The sequence below is a fragment of the Mus musculus genome, chromosome 1, assembly GCF_000001635.26.
Source record: "Mus musculus strain C57BL/6J chromosome 1, GRCm38.p6 C57BL/6J".
Taxonomy (NCBI): Eukaryota; Metazoa; Chordata; class Mammalia; order Rodentia; family Muridae; genus Mus; species Mus musculus.
Window position 1 is genome coordinate 131,372,052 of NC_000067.6, and position 20,248 is coordinate 131,392,299.

At 39.7% G+C, this 20,248-nt stretch overlaps 1 protein-coding gene and 1 long non-coding RNA gene across 6 annotated transcripts in view; one reads left to right on the forward strand and one right to left on the reverse strand.

The window, feature by feature from the left end:
* Gm51644 overlaps positions 1-18,439 on the forward strand; it is a 114,910-nt gene extending 96,471 nt beyond the window's left edge. For both annotated transcript variants that reach the window (XR_003947997.1, XR_003947996.1), the window contains one exon: positions 18,181-18,439. This is a non-coding gene — a long non-coding RNA (predicted gene, 51644). The remainder of the gene's footprint in view (positions 1-18,180) is intronic.
* The window catches only part of Srgap2 (SLIT-ROBO Rho GTPase activating protein 2), a 242,281-nt gene that overhangs the window by 86,801 nt on the left and 135,232 nt on the right, over positions 1-20,248 (reverse strand). The gene's annotated exons all lie outside the window — the stretch shown is intronic.

A 20,248-nucleotide genomic window follows, 5' to 3' on the forward strand; every position in this document is an offset into this window, starting at 1 on the left:
TTTGTGTGTCCAATGGGCCTCTCTTTCCGGTGATGGCCGACTAGGCCATCCTTTGATACATATGCAGCTAGAGTCAAGAGCTCCGGGGTACTGGTTAGTTCATAATGTTGATCCACCTATAGGGTTGCAGATCTCTTTAGCTCCTTGGGTACTTTCTCTAGCTCCTCCATTGGGAGCCCTGTGATCCATCCATTAGCTGACTGTGGGCATCCACTTCTGTGTTTGCTAGGCCCCGGCATAGTCTCACAAGAGACAGCTACATCTGGGTCCTTTCGATAAAATCTTGCTAGTGTATGCAATGGTGTCAGCGTTTGGATGCTGATTATGGGGTGGATCCCTGGATAAGGCAGTCTCTACATGGTCCATCCTTTCATCTCTGCTCCAAACTTTGTCTCTGTAACTCCTTCCAAGGGTGTTTTGTTCCCACTTCTAAGGAGGGGTATAGTGTCCACACTTCAGTCTTCATTTTTCTTGAGTTTCATGTGTTTAGGAAATTGTATCTTATATCTTGGGTGTCCTAGGTTTTGGGCTAATATCCACTTATCAGTGAGTACATATTGTGTGAGTTCCTTTGTGAATGTGTTACCTCACTCAGGATGATGCCCTCCAGGTCCATCCATTTGGCTAGGAATTTCATAAATTCATTCTTTTTAATAGCTGAGTAGTACTCCATTGTGTAGATGTACCACATTTTCTGTATCCATTCTTCTGTTGAGGGGCATCTGGGTTCTTTCCAGCTTCTGGCTATTATAAATAAGGCTGCTATGAACATAGTGGAGCATGTGTCCTTCTTACCAGTTGGGGCATTTTCTGGATATATGCCCAGGAGAGGTATTGCTGGATCCTCCGGCAGTACTATGTCCAATTTTCTGAGGAACCGCCAGACGGATTTCCAGAGTGGTTGTACAAGCCTGCAATCCCACCAACAATGGAGGAGTGTTCCTCTTTCTCCACATCCTCGCCAGCATCTGCTGTCACCTGAATTTTTGATCTTAGACATTCTGACTGGTGTGAGGTGGAATCTCAGGGTTGTTTTGATTTGCATTTCCCTGATGATTAAGGATTTTGAACATTTTTTCAGGTGCTTCTCTGCCATTCGGTATTCCTCAGGTGAGAATTCTTTGTTCAGTTCTGAGCCCCATTTTTTAATGGGGTTATTTGATTTTCTGAAGTCCACCTTCTTGAGTTCTTTATATATGTTGGATATTAGTCCCCTATCTGATTTAGGATAGGTAAAGATCCTTTCCCAATCTGTTGGTGGTCTCTTTGTCTTATTGACGGTGTCTTTTGCCTTGCAGAAACTTTGGAGTTTCATTAGGTCCCATTTGTCAATTCTCGATCTTACAGCACAAGCCATTGCTGTTCTGTTCAGGAATTTTTCCCCTGTGCCCATATCTTCAAGGCTTTTCCCCACTTTCTCCTCTATAAGTTTCAGTGTCTCTGGTTTTATGTGAAGTTCTTTGATCCATTTAGATTTGACCTTAGTACAAGGAGATAAGTATGGATCGATTCACATTCTTCTACATGATAACAACCAGTTGTGCCAGCACCAATTGTTAAAAATGCTGTCTTTCTTCCACTGGATGGTTTTAGCTCCCTTGTCGAAGATCAAGTGACCATAGGTGTGTGGGTTCATTTCTGGGTCTTCAATTCTATTCCATTGGTCTACTTGTCTGTCTCTATACCAGTACCATGCAGTTTTTACCACAATTGCTCTGTAGTAAAGCTCCAGGTCAGGCATGGTGATTCCACCAGAGGTTCTTTTATCCTTGAGAAGAGTTTTTGCTATCCTAGGTTTTTTGTTATTCCAGATGAATTTGCAAATTGCTCCTTCTAATTCGTTGAAGAATTGAGTTGGAATTTTGATGGGGATTGCATTGAATCTGTAGATTGCTTTTGGCAAGATAGCCATTTTTACAATGTTGATCCTGCCAATCCATGAGCATGGGAGATCTTTCCATCTTCTGAGATCTTCTTTAATTTCTTTCTTCAGAGACTTGAAGTTTTTATCATACAGATCTTTCACTTCCTTAGTTAGAGTCACTCCGAGATATTTTATATTATTTGTGACTATTGAGAAGGGTGTTGTTTCCCTAATTTCTTTCTCAGCCTGTTTATTCTTTGTGTAGAGAAAGGCCATTGACTTGTTTGAGTTAATTTTATATCCAGCTACTTCACCGAAGCTGTTTATCAGGTTTAGGAGTTCTCTGGTGGAATTTTTAGGGTCACTTATATATACTATCATATCATCTGCAAAAAGTGATATTTTGACTTCCTCCTTTCCAATTTGTATCCCCTTGATCTCCTTTTGTTGTCGAATTGCTCTGGCTAATACTTCAAGTACTATGTTGAAAAGGTAGGGAGAAAGTGGGCAGCCTTGTCTAGTCCCTGATTTTAGTGGGATTGCTTCCAGCTTCTCTCCATTTACTTTGATGTTGGCTCCTGGTTTGCTGTAGATTGCTTTTATCATGTTTAGGTATGGGCCTTGAATTCCTGATCTTTCCAGAACTTTTATCATGAATGGGTGTTGGATCTTGTCAAATGCTTTTTCTGCATCTAACGAGATGATCATGTGGTTTTTGTCTTTGAGTTTGTTTATATAGTGGATTACATTGATGGATTTTCGTATATTAAACCATCCCTGCATCCCTGGAATAAAACCTACTTGGTCAGGATGGATGATTGCTTTAATGTGTTCTTGGATTCGGTTAGCGAGAATTTTATTGAGATTTTTTGCATCGATATTCATAAGAGAAATTGGTCTGAAGTTCTCTATCTTTGTTGGATCTTACTGTGGTTTAGATATCAGAGTAATAGTGGCTTCATAAAATGAGTTGGGTAGAGTACTTTCTACTTCTATCTTGTGAAAAAGTTTGTGCAGAACTGGAATTAGATCTTCCTTGAAGGTCTGATAGAACTCTGCACTAAACCCGTCTGGTCCTGGGCTTTTTTTTGGCTGGGAGACTATTTATAACTGCTTCTATTTCTTTAGGGGATATGGGACTGTTTAGAAGGTCAACTTGATCCTGATTCAACTTTGGTACCTGGTATCTGTCCAGAAATTTGTCCATTTCGTCCAGGTTTTCCAGTTTTGTTGAGTATAGCCTTTTGTAGAAGGATCTGATGGTGTTTTGGATTTCTTCAGGATCTGTTGTTATGTCTCCCTTTTCAGTTCTGATTTTGTTAATTAGGATTTTGTCTCTGTGCCCTCTAGTGAGTCTAGCTAAGGGTTTATCTATCTTGTTGATTTTCTCAAAGAACCAACTCCTCGTTTGGTTAATTCTTTGAATAGTTCTTCTTGTTTCCACTTGGTTGATTTCACCCCTGAGTTTGATTATTTCCTGCCGTCTACTCCTCTTGGGTGAATTTGCTTCCTTTTTTTCTAGCGCTTTTAGATGTGTTGTCAAGCTGCTAGTATGTGCTCTCTCCCGTTTCTTCATGGAGGCACTCAGAGCTATGAGTTTCCCTCTTAGAAATGCTTTCATTGTGTCCCAAAGGTTTGGGTACGTTGTGGCTTCATTTCATTAAACTCTAAAAAGTCTTTAATTTCTTTCTTTATTCCTTCCTTGACCAAAGTATCATTGAGAAGAGTGTTGTTCATTTTCCACGTGAATGTTGGCTTTCCATTATTTATGTTGTTATTGAAGATCAGCCTTAGCCCATGTTGATCTGATAGGATGCATGGGACGATTTCAATATTTTTATATCTGTTGAGGCCTGTTTTGTGACCAATTATATGGTCAATTTTGGAGAAGGTACCATGAGGTGCTGAGAAGAAGGTATATCCTTTTGTTTTAGGATAAAATGTTCTGTAGATATCTGTTAAGTCCATTTGTTTCATCACTTCTGTTAGTTTCACTGTGTCCCTGTTTAGTTTCTGTTTCCATGATCAGTCCATTGATGAAAGTGGTATGTTGAAGTCTCCCACTATTATTGTGTGAGGTGCAATATGTGCTTTGAGCTTTAGTAAAGTTTCTTTAATGAATGTGGCTGCCCTTGCATTTGGAGCATAGATGTTCAGAATTTAGAGTTCCTCTTGAAGGATTTTACCTTTGATGAGTATGAAGTGTCCCTCCTTGTCTTTTTTGATAACTTTGGGTTGGAAGTCGATTTTATTCGATATTAGAATGGCTACTCCAGCTTGTTTCTTCAGACCATTTGCTTGGAAAATTGTTTTCCAGCCTTTCACTCTGAGGTAGTGTCTGTCTTTTTCCCTGAGATGGGTTTCCTGTAAGCAGCAGAATGTTGGGTCCTGTTTGTGTAGCCAGTCTGTTAGTCTATGTCTTTTTATTGGGGAATTGAGTCCATTGATATTAAGAGATATTAAGGAAAAGTAATTGTTGTTTCCTATTATTTTTGTTTTTAGAGTTGGCATTCTGTTTTTGTGGCTGTCTTCTTTTTGGTTTCTTGAGGGATTACTTTCTTACTTTTTCTAGGGCCTGGTTTCCATCCTTGCATTGTTTTTTTTCTGTTATTATCCTTTGATGGGCTGGATTCGTGGAAAGATAATGTGTGAATTTGGTTTTGTCATGGAATACTTTGGTTTCTCCATCTATGGTAATTGAGAGTTTGGCTGGGTATAGTAGCCTGGGCTGGCATTTGTGTTCTCTTAGTGTCTGTATAACATCTGTTCAGGATCTTATGGCTTTCATATTCTCTGGTGAAAAGTCTGGTGTAATTCTGATAGGCCTGCCTTTATATGTTACTTGACCTTTTTCCCTTACTGATTTTAATATTCTATCTTTATTTAGTGCATTTGTTGTTTTGATTATTATGTGTTGGGAGGAATTTCTTTTCTGGTCCAGTCTATTTGGAGTTCTGTAGGCTTCTTGTATTTTCATGGGCATCTCTTTCTTTAGGTTTGGGAAGTTTTCTTCTATAATTTTGTTGAAGATATTTGCTGGCCCTTTAAGTTGAAAATCTTCATTCTCATCTACTCCTATTACCCGTAGGTTTGGTTTTCTCATTGTGTCCTGGATTTCCTGGATGTTTTGAGTTAGGATCTTTTTGCATTTTGTATTTTCTTTGATTGTTGTGCCGATGTTCTCTATGGAATCTTCTGCACCTGAGATTCTCTCTTCCATCTCTTGTATTCTGTTGCTGATGCTTGCATCTATAGTTCCAGATTTCTTTCCTAGGTTTTTTTATCTCCAGCGTTGCCTCACTTTGGGTTTTTTTTATAGTGTCTACTTCCCTTTTTAGGTCTTGGATGGTTTTATTCAATTCCATCACCTGTTTGGTCGTGTTTTCTTGCAATACTTTAAGGGATTTTTGTGCTTCCTCTTTAAGGTCTTCTACCTGTTTAGCAGTGTTCTCCTGTATTTCTTTAAGTGAGTTATTAAAGTCCTTCTTGATGTCCTCTACCATCATCATGAGATATGCTTTTAAATCCGGGTCTAGTTTTTCGGGTGTGTTGGGGTGCCCAGGACTGGGTGGGGTGGGAGTGCTGAGTTCTGATGATGGTGAGTGGTCTTGGTTTCTGTTAGTAAGATTCTTACGTTTGCCTTTTGCCATCTGGTAATCTCTGGAGTTAGTTATTGTAGTTGTCTCTGGTTAGATCTTGTTCCTCAGGGGTTTATGTTAGCCTCTATCTGCAGACTTGGGAGACTAGCTCTCTCCTGAGTTTCAGTGTTCAGAGTACTCTCTGCAGGCAAGCTCTCCTCTTGCAGGGAAGGTGCCCAGATATTTGATGTTCGAACCTGCCTACTGGCAGAAGTTGTGATCCACTCACAGAGGTCTTAAGATCCCCTGGAGGGTCCTGTGTGTACCTTGCAGGTGTCCGCAAACTCTGTGCCCAAGGTACCCCGGTGCTGGCGGGGACTGGAAGGGACTTGTGCCCCTGATCAGGCCAGGTTTTCTGCTTCCCTAATTAATGCAGTCTTAGGTCCCACGTGATTGGATTGGAGCAGCAGCTGTGTTCTACTCACCATAGGTCTTAAGATCCCATGGGGGGGGGGTCTTGTGGGTAGCCTGCAGGTGTCCGCAGACTCCTCACCCAAGCTACCCCGGTGCTGGCAGGGACCGGAAGGGCAGATTTCCCATTCCTAGTTCCTCTGGTTCAGTCACCTGGGAGGACAGTAGCTTTCAACTGTTCGTCTACAACTTCCCATGGAATTTCCTCCCATGAAGAGGAAGGCTGAGTTCCACAGAAGCAACAGAGGAGCAAGAAGGCAAAGAGAGGAGAAAATGACTCACCATCTGCCTCAGAGTCACCAGGTCAGAGGTGAGCATGAGTATCACTATCAGCTGCCCACCCTTCCAGCCCCAGAAGCTCTCCTTGCCAGCTTTCCAGCCGTTCTCACCTCATTCTTAGGTTTAAATGGCAAAGGTTAAATGAGATGGTACCTGATCCTGTGCTAGGTTGCTTAGCCAGGACTTAAATAAACTAGTAGGAGTCCAGGAGTGGAAAGAGGAAGGGAGGGGAAGAGGAGGGAAAGTCTAACCAATAAAACAGCAATTAAGACAGGCAGCTGTTTCCTTTTGTGTTCTGATTAGTTGGGAGGCCCGATGAACTATTATCCCTGTTTATTTGAACAAGCTGCTGAAGCAATCAGATTTACCGTTCCCTCTGGCTGGGCTGGGAACACACGTTGTAGCTAGCTCTAGTTAGCTCAGTTAAAATATACAATTAAAGCTCCTAATGAGCAATTCTGACCCAGAAGAGAGGCAGGAACTGGCCAGTGTCTCTCCTTTCACAGATGATAAAAGGCCACCTGTTCTCCAACTCAGAAGCCTTAACAGTAGCCTTCAGGGAAAAGCAAGGCCCCAGGAAGTGCTTCCGTGCGGATCTCCACTGAGGGGTTAAAAGAGCTGGGAAGCTACTAGGGAGCCCCACCCAAAGACAAGGAGCACATTTATTCCTAGGGACAACAAAACTGATGAAGCCAAGTAGAAGACAATGAGGACTGCAGAGCTTTCCCTTCTCTATAAAGGAGCAAAGGGGTTTCTAAGCAGGGAAGAAAAGGAATTTACAGTGTAGTCTTTGTGCACCAACACATGGCTGATCTCTTTTCTTTAAGATTTCTTGGAAGAGAATGAGTCATCTAAACATTGCAGGAAACCAAACAGAAGTTGGGGGTGGCTAACTTTGGGTAAAGTTTTTCTTTTAAGTGTTTGTCAAAAAAAAAAAAAAAAAAAAAAGAAGAAGAAGAAGAAAAAAGAAAGGTAGCTAAATTTAGACTAGAAATGTGGCACAATTAACAATGGACTCGGAAGTGCAATAGTGTACTCATATCTGGAGCTTTCATTTTGAAACTTATCACAACCTTTTTGGCTAGAGTGGGAGCCCCACTCTGCCTGGGACAAAAGCAGGTCTCATCAGAAATAAGTTTGCAACAGCTCCTTCCAGCTGTGTGCTTAAAACACCAGCAAGAAGCCTTCCTTTTCTAACAGACAAGGGCTGGACAGAACTGGAACATACAGCCTCATCTCCACACTGTCCATCACCCCACCCAAGTGTAAGGTAGCAGAAGGTGTGGTCTGCTCAGCCTGCATGTAGGACTGTCACTTGCCCCTTTAAAAGGTTATTTTATTATTTTTAATTATGTGTAGGTGTGTGTGTCTGCATGTGGGTATGTGGAAGTGAGTGCAGATTTCCGGGGAGGCAAGAGGCACCAAATCCCCTGTGTTTGCTGTTAAAGTTACTAGCTGACAGATGACTGGGACCTAACTAAACTTGGGCCCTCTGCAAGAGCATCAGTGCTCTGAACTGTTGAGCCATCTGTGTACTACTTGCCCCAACTTTGTACTTTCTTAATACATTTCCTGAATGTCAATGGGTTTTTTTTTTTTTTTTTGGTTGTTGTTAGATAGAAACAAAACAAATGAACAGACAAATGAACAAAGAACCCACCAATATGAAAGGCTTCTAAAACTAGTCTGCACCAGGAGGAGCACTGATTCTTTACTTTCCTACTTATTCAGACCAGCATAGTTTACCTATCTACACTACAGAACTTCTATTAGGCACAAAAACCTCTCCTTATTTTTAGATGTGTGTATATTTATGAAAGCATGTTTTTGTCATGTGATAGAAGCTAATTTCAGGGTCCCAGGGCCGAAGCTGTTAGTAGGTAGAAACAGCAGGGTCATTTAATTCTGTGACAATGAGATTGGGTCAGCAGTTTTCCAAAAAGGAATCAAATTTTCAAGTGCACAGATCTCTACCAGTGCTAGCATCATCTCTTTACCCCCAAAGATGTATCAGAGGCCAACTGTTCAAAGAAAAAAATATCTAATTTAAAACTGAATGGACATTTCCAGATCTCAGAGGAAAGGGATATAAATGTTCTATTAAGCTCTGCAGCAGGAGACAAGCCACCAGATCCAGGGTGGAGGTTTCAGGGGCACTCTATTTCAAAGAGGCCGAGTTCCTGAGCTGGCACTTTGCCCAGAATGCTTTGAATGGTTAAGATAGGGTTTAAGGGAGTGGGCTATTAGGTATCAAGCCAATGTTAGGTGATGGTGGTAACTGAACCTGGCTGGCCTCTCCCATCCAACTTAATCCAAAAACCAAAAACAAAACAGAAAACTAAACAAACAGTGGTTCAGTAGGGGCTATTGTTACAGGGGTGCAGAGAATGGTGATCTAGCAGGTCAGAGCTGAGAAATGACTCTGAATTTCCCTTCAACCGTATTTCCTTACTTGTGTGTAGGAAGGACCTTGTTAGTCTCCATTCATCCACAGATGAAGAAACCAACAATGACTACCAAAGTTGTGCTCTACTGGAACTTAAACTCTGGGGAACTCAAGGTCATACAATACATATATATACTGCTAGGAGGATAGTTTGGTGGGAGAAGGCTTGCCCAGCAGCTTAAGGCCTTGGTGGTGGTGAATCTCCAGCATGTCAAATGATAACAGCAGCAATTATATCAAAGCACAAATATTGTGAAGAAAGGCTGGCTTGGAGTTGCCATGTGAGAAACACTGGTACTGCTTGACATTTTGAATACGGGTAGGAGGCAAGGATGTTTTGAAATTATAATCCAGTATGTCTACAATGAAAATCTTATGTGTAGCGCCTTCTTGTATTTCCTACTCTCTTCTGATTTTTAAATACTAGTCATAACTCACTAAATTTAAAGTAGCAGTGATAGGATTAGAGCCCACCAACCAAGACAGGCGCTAAATAACTTCCCCTCTTGAGATAGCTGATTACAGTTCAAAGTAGGTTTATGCTCAATTACTGAATTCTGGCAAGGCAGAAAGACAGCTGGATTTTAGGGAATATACAAAAAAAAAATCCATCAGCAAATATTTATAGAACATCTACTATATGTCATGTACTTGTGGCTTGAATATAAAACAGAGAGTTTAAAAGTTCACAGTCTGCTGAGAAAGATAGATATTGACCTGACGTTCGAGCCTATCAGAATGTAAGTCTTTATCCATCTCAAAGACATTAATAGAAATGGGATGATCCTAGGGTAAGGATTTCTTTTTCCTTATCTTGTCCTGCTTGCCAGAAACAGAAATTGGAGTTTTTAAAAATCCAGCTATTACACAGTAAATCCTTCTACTTTGCATTTGCCTTTCTAATTACAAATGGCTGCTTCAGTCATAATGACACTGCTTTGGAGTAAGTGGATCTCAAAAGCTTATATACTGGCTAAAAAAATGTTTGGAATCTTTTGAGTTTGTAAGCACCATAAAAGCTAATTTTACCAATAACCATTTCACTTGGAAGTTAATGAGTATAGCTAAATTTCCCTGGGGAGGGGGGAAGTCATATTACAGAAAAAAAAAGTCAGAAACCTGACACACTATAAATCCCACTACTTGTTTCAGATTCCTGTTGAATTATTTACAAAACATAGTATTAAAGTATCCCAAAGCCTCCCCCATTGCCACCTGCGGCAGTTGGGAGAGTTGGCCCTGGAGCCACAAGAGAGCAGGTGAGCTGGCCCTACACTTGCCTGGGAGCAGAGTAGAGCTGGCCCTGGTGGAGGAGGCACAGGTGAGCAGGGCTGAAGGCAAGAGCATAGGAGAGCTGGCCCCCCACTCATCTGCCATGCAGCAGCGTGGGTACAAGTATGATAGCCCTACCTTGCTGCCACCCATCGTAGTTGGAGAGCTGGTACTGCTGGCATGAGAACCAGAGAGCAAGCCCTGCCCTCTCACTAGCGGTAGAACACAGGGAAAGTGGGTCTTTTCCTGCACTTCACCTGGACAACACAGTGGAGCTGGTCCTGATGGCAAAGGCACGGGTAAGCCAGCCCCAAGGGAGTGAGAGCAGGAGCACTGTCCCACCCCTTTGAAGGCTGCAGCACATAGGAGAGTAGGCCCCACACCTTGAATGGGCAGCACGGTGGAGCTGGCTCCAGAGGCACAGGTGCAGGTGAGCCAGTCTCAAGGGTGTGAGAGCAGGAGAGTGACCCTGCCTCCTGCTGATGGAAGTTTTCAATGGCCTAGCTGGAGCAGTGCTGGAGAGCTTATCTTGGTGATATGGTTAAGGGAGAGTCTGCATGCTGACCAGCTCAGCTACCACCCATGCACAGATCCAGGGCTCTGAGTTGGCCCAACTCAAAATTTGAATAATCTGAAAATGTTTAGGATGTGTGAAAGGTCTAGGCCTGCTGACCCAAAGTTGCAAGATCTCCCTGACACAGAGCAACAACAGGATAACCAGGAGGAGTCCTGGTGAGGAGCCAATCTTGATGGTATCATAGAATCCAGAGATCTCGGACCAGACCAGACCAGTAACTCATTGGAATGAACATTTGCAAGTGAAATGTGTGGCCAGAGGGATACACTGTGGGACACACTGTGACATATTACAGCTTCCACAATGAGATGTTTTCTATGCTTTGCTTGTTTTTTGTTTGTGTATGTTTTATTTTGTGGGGAAGGTTGTCAGGGCAAAGGGCAGACATGAGGGGATGGGGAGATGAGCAGGACTGGGGTGCATGATGTGAAACTCACAAAGAATAAAAAGCTAAAAACAAAACACAACAACAACAAAACCAAACCAACCAAACAAAATAAGAGCCCAAAGCTATTAAAATATAAAATCACTGAGAACTAATGGAGGAGCAATCTCTCTTGAGCAGCTTACGTCTGGCATAGACTCAAAAGTGTTACATTCATTAGCAATTGCAGTGTTTTGCTTGTACCAAGTTTACTATCCTTTGCATCAGAGTCCAGTAATGAAAGATAAAGACTTTTCCTATTTTCCCACCATTACTTTGGATTGGATTGTGTTAGAATGCCTAATTTTAGAAACTGCTGCTTAAATTATAAGAATGAATGAACATCTCTTAATAATAAGCTTAGCTTACCAATAAATAGATACAGACTAGATGGATACATTAAAATAATAGATCCAAATTTCTGTAGTCTTTAAGGAATACACTTTACTGGTAAAGAGATTAAGAACAGAAGAGAATCTATCAAGAAATGGCAGCTGGAAAACAAACTGGCATATCTACTCTGAAATCCAACAAAGTAGAAATCAAATCAAAATTAGAGGAGATAAAGAAAGCCATTACATACTAATAAAGGGAAAAATCATTAAGAAGATATAGCTGTAAAATATATACAAAACATTCTAGCTTCCAATTTCATAAAGTAAACCCTGATGGACATAAAAGGTCAGATAGGTCCCACATCAATAATAATACAGAGTGATTTTGATACCTCATTGTCCTCTTTAAATAAGGCATCCTACTAAAAATCACCAAAGAAGCCTCAGGACTAATCTGCACCATGGTTCAAATGGACTTAGCAGATAGACAGAATATTCCATCTAAAAGCTATAGAATAGATGTTATCAGCATCCCACGTACCCTTCTCTAAACTATGCCATGTTCTAGCCATAAAGCAAGACTTACAAAATATAAAAGAACTAGAATGATTAATTGTATCTTATTCTATCAAACAACAAAACAATAGTAAGAAAAACCATAGAAATTATTTTAAAGTATGTATGTGGAAAAACACTCTAAGATGAGAAATCAGAAATTTAAAAATTCTTAAAAATCAAATGAAAATAAAAGTACAACATACCAGGAAATTTGCTAGTTCTAAGAAGAAAGTGTATAGCTATGAGTACTTATATTAAAAATATATGAAACAACAACAAATAAACAATCAAACCTTCAAAGCTAACAATGTGCTTTGGGACCTTAGAAAAAATAAGAATATGTCAAACCCCAAAGCAGTGAACAGTAATATACAATAAAGAGCTCTTTCTCTTCCAGTCCTAGGTGCTGAAGGCGAATGTCTACTTATTTCCAAGGCTGGACATTAGAGGCATAGAAACAGTGTCTAGGTGACTTTGGGTACCCTCAAGTAGACTGGGACATACAAGGAACAAAAGACACAAAGGCAAAGAGGACACAAATCTCAGGACATAACATCAACTCAGGAAGAAAAGCAAGCAAAGGCTTAAGAAAGCAAAAGAAACAGCATAGTAAGTGCTTGCAAGCATCTGCCCTCCTACAGTATTGAATCCCAGGAGCTGTTAAAGTAGGAAGAATGCCTTGTGGTTCTCAGATGGCTGGGCTGAGACATGAGGTGACAGAGCTCATCTGAAAGTTGGCATGTGAACACCGAGAGGAGGGAAACACCCGGGTAGGAAATGAAACAGTCAGCAGCACTCTACAGGAAATGCCTAAATGAGAAAACTGCTGATCAAACGAGAAAGAGGAACTTAGCAGTACAGCCAGTTCATCAGGAATCAGTGTACTGTTAGAAGTCTTCATTTGCCTTAGAATCCCAGTCTAGAGAAAGGAAGAGGCTCCAGGGGTTTAATCATGAATATAACAGTCTCTTGACACTTCAGGTACCATGGTTGGCTCTAAGAGGAACATAATGCCAACTTTAGAATACTGAGTAGATCTCCCCAGGTGCTGTGCTGGTTTATATCTTCTTGTCTTTGTGCATGCCAATTACAGTGGCAGCTATTACCATCAGTCATGGCCCATGAACACTTTTTAAAAATCTGTATCCTTCTGGATAGCACGTTCCTTCTCACTAGCACCTTCTCACATGAAAATCATTCAACTGTGAGAAGGAAAAGGCCAGAGTTTGGGCTTGTGTGTGTGTGTGTAAATATTTACTATTAAAAGGCAAAATTAGTAACCTCTTGTGAGGTTTTAAATATATATATATAATATATATGTAAAATTAGTGAATAGTAAATCAGCAATAGAATCTGGGTGGGAGTCAGGGAAAAGATATTGTTAAATAAGCAGTAGAGGGTTAATCTATAGTAAACGTTGGCAAGTCAAGAATATAGCCCCATAGGCTGTCAAGATGGCTTAGTGGATAAAGGTATTTGCCACCAAGCCTGAAAACCTGCATTTGATTTCTAAGATTCAAGAAGTATTAGGAGAGAACTAATTCATGCAAGTTGTCCCTTGAACTCCACATTCACACCAGGCATAAGCACCTGTACACACACACACACACACACACACACACACACACACACCCATGTAAAAAACAAAAACTAAACTAAAAAACACTTTCTAAAAGAATTTATGATGTAAGATAAGAAAATCCACAGAATCAACTAACCTGGACCCATAGGGGCTCACAGAGACCGAACTGGCTACTAGGGAGCCTAGATAGGACTGACCTAGGCCCTCTGCATACGTTACAGTTGTGTAGCTTGGCATTCTTGTGCAACACCTAACAGTGGGGGCAAGAGCTTTCTCTGACTCTGTTGCCTGCCTGTGAGACCCTTGCTTAGCCTTAATAGGAGAAGAGGTGCCTAGGCTTATTGCTATTTGATATACCATGGCTAGTTGATATCCATAGGAGGTCTGTGCTTTTCTGAAAATATTATGGAGGAGGAGCTGGGAAATGGGGTGGGAGGAAGGGGAAGGACTGAGAGGAGAAACTGCAGCCAGGATTTTTGAATAAATAAAGAAACAAGAATACATGCTATAGGCTGGGTTTGATAGTATACACCATAATAATCCCAGCACTCAGGAATCTCAGGCAGGATGGGAAGTTAGGCCTGCCGTGGCTGCATGGTGAGACCCTGTATCAAAAAGGAAAGCAGAACAAAATATTAAAAGGAGAATACAAGTTGTAATTTATGGTAACCACTAAAGAGATAGTGTCACTAGCAATCTAAGAGGAGGAAAACTCTGTAAACCATATAAAAAGAAGGAACGAACTCATCTGCTAATGGGTTACTCGGGCAAACAGACTGAATTCTAGTTGTCAATAGAGGAGGACTTGATCACAGAGGGTAGCACCACGTTTTTGGTGGGTGATGGTATGTACTGTCATGTGTCTTAATTTTGGTCAGTTCAAAGCTGCACTTTTCAAGAATACTCCACATTCTTTCCTGAATATCCAACCTTCTCTGAGATCATTTCCATTCCATTTAAATATTATTTAGAGTCAAGGATGGTGGCACAGGCTTGTAATCCCAACATTTCTCAGTGGCTAAGGCAGGAGGGAAGTCCAAAGCTAGCTTTGGCTACATAGCATGAACATAAGTTTTTATTATTTCTTTCAGTGTAGGTCTGCTGGTGATAGGTTTTTCATATCTTCTTATTTGGAAATCTCATTAGTTGGCCTTCACTTCTTAAGGATACGTCTTTCTACTGCCTCCTATCTTTCATTGTTTTCTATTGAGAACCTAACAGTTAACTTTGTTGTTGCTTCTTTGAGTGCAGCTGTAAGACACTTCTCTAACAGCTTTCATCAATGTAACCATAATTCACCTACACACAACTTTCTTTGTATTCATCCTACCTGGAGTTCATAATGTGTTTTTACTCTGTAATAACTTCATTAGTTGTAGACAGTTTATAGCCATTTTTCTTCAACTAATGCTTTCTTCATTCTTTTTTTTTTTTCTGCTGGAACTTCAAATAATCACACTAGGCCTGTTCATGTCTGATGCTTTTTTTTCTCTATGTTCATTCTTTTATCATTCCGATCTTCAGGATAACCCATCTTCAGCTTTGTTTAATCTATATATTAAGCTTTTCTTTTAGTTACTACATTTCCATCATAAAATTTGGTTCTGTTTTTATTATTGATATGTAATTCACATAACATACGATCTGCTAGTTTAAAATATTCAAAATTCAATAATTTAATGTCACAAAGAACTTGTAAACCATCCCACTAATTTCAGAATACTGTCATCACACTAAAAGAGACCTGATAACTGTTAGTAATCACTTTTCGACCTTCCCCTCAGCTCCTAGCAACCACTAATCTACTTTCTGTTTCTATGAACTAGAATATTCTAAATATTTCCTATAAAGGGAATCTTATGGTATGTGGTCTTTTGTATCTGGCATCTTTTATTCAGTACAATACTTTCAGAGTTTATCCATCCTGTCAGTATGTATTAGAAGCTCCTTTCTTTGTAGGCATGACAATGACAGGGATGGAACCAGGGCCATGGACATGTTAATAAACAAGTGCTGCTTTAGGGAGCTACATTCCCTGCCTCAAATTGTATCTTTCTTTTCAATGGATTAATATTACAAATGAACAACAAATTTTGTTAACATTTGCTTAACTGCTTTATGAATATAGATTATTTCCACTTCTTGACATTATAAATAATGCTACTGTGTACAAAGTTTTTCTGGAAGTATGTTTTTATTTCTTGTCAGTTTATATCCAGGAGTGAAAGTGCTGAATTGTAGGTTAACTCCAGGCTTTGGTTTTTATAGAATTATCAAGCTTTTTTAAATACAGGGTCTCTCTAGGTAGTTCTGCCTTTAGTCCCCAAATACTAAAATTATAAGCATGTGCCATCATGCCCAGCTCCTCACTAACATTTCACTTTCCCTCTCTTTTTCTTTATTACGTTATAGTCATCTTTATGGTTATGACTTGTTACTTCATTGTGGTTTTGCAGAGATCTTTATAATTCTTACTGGCCATTTACTGATCTCCTTTGGAGAAAAGTTTCCTCCAGTTTTTATGCATTTTAAAATTGGACTGCCTCTCATTGTTAAGATAAGAGTTCTTTTTATATCATAAATATAAACCCTTTAGAAAATATGTGATTTGAAAATATTTTCTCTTATTCTATGGGGCTGTCTTTTCTTTTCCTTGAAAGTATTCTCAGAAAGTTTTGTACATTGGTATCTCATTTAAAGTTATCATTTATAATTTTGTTATCATTTAATTTTTTTAGACTATGAAACATAGTGTAAAGAGTATATTTGATAACAACCTTATTTGGGTCTCCCATGAGGCTATTATTTCTCAGTTTTTGGTCATAGTTATCTGATTTCTACATGTACCTATTTATAATTGGAAGTCAAACTAGGTTTTAACAAACTGAAATATAAATCAGAATTTTCATTAAGGGAAGATTTAAATCTGATTCTAGCCACTACCTATCTTGGATCACCTCATCTCAGTTAGAGATGAAGACAGTTTGAAGCTAGATTTCAGCCCCTGTGAGATCACTGGAGTCACTTATGCCCTATCCTTACTTCTCAGTTCATTCCTGTGCTGTGCCAAAGCTTGGGGAATCATAATCAGTATCCTTGCTCTCCACAGACCCCTTGTACTGGGAATTGAATTCAGGTCTTCATGAATGCTAGCAAGTTCTCTACCACTGAGCTACTGTCCCAGCCCTGCCTTTTTTTGTTTGCTTGTTTTGTTTTAATGACAAACTCTCATTAATATGTCCAGAACGACCTTGAACTCCTTAGGTAGCACAAGAAAGCCTTGACCTTGAACTCCATCTGCCTTAGACCTCCAGAGTAGGCCTGGCTCTTTCTTTGTCTCAGTTTCAATTTTTACATGTCTAGCCCTTCAAGTTTACTCAAAGTTCCATTCAGCTTCATGCCCCATGGCTGTCTTCGAGGATTGGAAGATGCTTCTTATATGACAGTAGATCATGAAGCATAAAATTTGGACCGAATTACCTAAAATGGCAGTATAAACACGGAGCACAGAGATTACTTTGTAGCCTTCAGCAGATCTGGTGCAATTCTAAATTCTCAATAAGCTCTGTGCAATGTGCTTTACATAGAAGAGTGAATGGACACTGGCCACAGTGAAGGCTTGCCACCCTCAGATTCTCAAGTTGTTCCCTTTTCAGGACATTCTGGGAAAACGAGAGAGGAACAAACCTCAGAATTTAAATATGGTTCCTCTGATTTCCCCTGGAACTTTCAAACCCCCAATCTATAAAGAGGAGGATGAATATAACTCAAATAAAGGACATATTCTGAAATCACCTAAGTGATTAAGAATCTAGAATCAAATCTTAGGATTATTTGGTGGCTTACATTTTGTCTAATGGAGGAATTCCTGCTGGCTAGCTAATGTTGCTAACCTGATGAGCTTCAGAAGTAGTGAGAAACATTGCCTCAAAAACCATGGTAGAGGGGCAGGCAAAGATGGCTCAGTGAGTAAAGGAGCCTGCTGCCAAGCCTACCAACCTGAGTTCCATTCATTGGCTCTGTGTCTTCATTAAGCAAGCAAGCTATATAAGAAATTTTCCTTTAAAACTTGAACTTCACTCTTGGGCAACTATTATCTATAGCATCTACAGAGCCCCTTTCAAACCTACATTGCCTAGATAAGAGTTATTCATGAAAATATTTTCCTCCCTTTTATCAAGTTTGTGAATAATTTAGACTTCATTGTTCAATTAGTAATTTAAAAAAATAATAGTTATACCTTCTACTCAGTGTTTAATATGTGCTAATTGATGGGCATGACTTCATTTAACTGTTGTAATAGTTGTTATCACTATCTCCATTTTATAGATGCTAAGTCTTAGAAAGGTCAAGCAATTGCCCAGCTTCTAAATGAAGGACTGGAATTTGAACGCACAAACTGTTCCACACTATCCATACTCTTTTGTCATGTGTGTATTTCCATCTTAAAGAAGCCTCACCAGATGAAAACTGGATAAAAATGTGGCCCCTGGTAGGTCAACCACACTCCAGAGTACACCCCACTCCCAAGAGTCATTGGGGAACACAAACTGGGCTAGATGTGGATTAAAAATATCCCCAAACCACAAAGTTAGGTGAGTAGCAAGAAGAGGGAGAATATTGGATGGGTCCAAAACGTGTGAATATGATCCAAATAAATTGTAAGAAATTCTCAAAGTAATAAAAATAGTATTTAGACAAAAAAGAATATAGTTTGTATATCAATTGTTAGTCAGAGTGATGACAGAAAGAACGTAACCACAGCTTCTCTGTATTTTTGCTTTTTTCTGACAGGCTGGTTTCTCAACTTGGAAATGGACAGCATGGCCTTAGCTGGCCTCTCATTGGTCATTTCTATCCATCAACTCCTGTGGACAGCTCCTGAGCTATGCCTCTAGCACATATGGAACTGTAGGTCACAGATATTTAACAAGAACATTCTCTATTGGCAATATGGGGTTCTAAAAGAAACATCCACTGCATCAAACTCAAAGAAAAAAAAATGATCATTTCATTAGATGCTGAGAAAGCATTTGACAAAATCCAACACCCCTTCATGATAAAAGTCTTGGAAAGATCAGGAGTTCAAGGCCCATACCTAAACATAGGAAAAGCAATATACAGCAAACCAGTAGCCAACATCAAACTAAATGGAGAGAAACTTGAAGCAATCCCACTAAAATCAGGGACTAGACAAGGCTGCCCACTCTCTACCTACCTATTCAATATAGTACTTGAAGTCCTAGCCAGAGCAATTAGACAACAAAAGGAGGTCAAAGGGATATAAACTGGAAAGGAAGAAGTTAAAATATCATACTATTTGCAGATGATATGATAGTATATTTAAGTGACCCCAAAAATTCCACCAGAGAACTCCTAAAGCTGATAAACAACTTCAGCAAAGTAGCTGGATATAAAATTAACTCAAACAAATCAGTGGCCTTCCTCTACTCTAAGGATAAACAGGGTGAGAAAGAAATTAGGGAAACAACACTCTTCACAATAGTCACAAATAATATAAAATACCTTGGGGTGACTCTAACTAAGCAAGTGAAGGAATTATATGATGAGAATTTCAAGTCTCTGAAAAAAGAAATTGAAGAAGATTTCAGAAGATGGAAAAATCTCCCATGTTCACTGATTGGCAGGATTAATATTGTTAAAAATGGCTATCTTGCAGAAAGCAATCTACAGATTCAATGCAATCCCCATCAAAATTCCAATTCAATTCTTCACAGAGTTAGAAAGAGCAAATTGCAAATTCATCTGGAAAAACAAAAAACCTAGGTTAGTGAAAACTATTCTTAACAACAAAAGAACTTCTGGTGGAATCACCATCCCTGACCTCAAGCTGTACTACAGACCAAATTGTGATAAAAACTACATGGTATTGGTACAGTGACAGGCAGGTAGATCAATGTAATAAAATTGAAGACCCAGAAATGAATCCACACACTTATGATCACTTGATCTTTGACAAAGAAGCTAAAACCATCCAGTGGAAAAACGACAGCATTTTCAACAAATGGTGCTGGTTCAACTGGCAGTTAGCATGTAGAAGAATGCACATTGATCCATTCTTATCTCCTTGTACGAAGCTCAAGTCCAAGTGGACCAAGGACCTCCACATAAAACTAGAAACACTGAAAGTAATAGAAAAGAAAGTGGGGAAGGAAGGACATGGGTACAGGGGAAAATTTCCTGAACAGAATACCAATAGCTTATGCTCTAAGATTAAGAATTTACAAATGGGACCTCATAAAATTGCAAAGCTTCTGTAAGTCAAAAGACACTGTCAATAGGACAAAACACCAACTAACAAATTGGGAAAAGAACTTTACCAACCCTAATCTGATAGAGGGCTAATATCTAATTATACAAAGAACTCAAGAAGTTAGACTCCAGAGAACCAAATAACCCTATGAAAAAATGGGGTACAAAGCTAAAAAAAAGAATTCTCAACTGAGGAATACTGAATGGCTGAGAAGCACCTAAAGAAACGTTCAACAACCTTAATCATCAGGGAAATGCAAATCAAAACAACCCTGAGATTCTACCTCAAACCAGTCAGAATGGCTAAGATCAAAAACTCAGGTGACAGCAGATGCTGGTGAGGATGTGGAGAAAGAGGAACACTCCTCCATTGTTGGTGGGATTGCAAGCTGTTACAAACACTCTGGAAATCACTTTGGTGGTTCCTCAGAAAATTAGACATATTACTAGCTGAGGACTCACCAATACCACGCTTAGGCATATACCCAGAAGATGCTCCAACATATAATAAGGACACATGCTCCACTATGTTTATGGCAACCTTATTTGTAATAGCCAGAAGCTGGAAAGAACCCAGATGTCCCTCAAC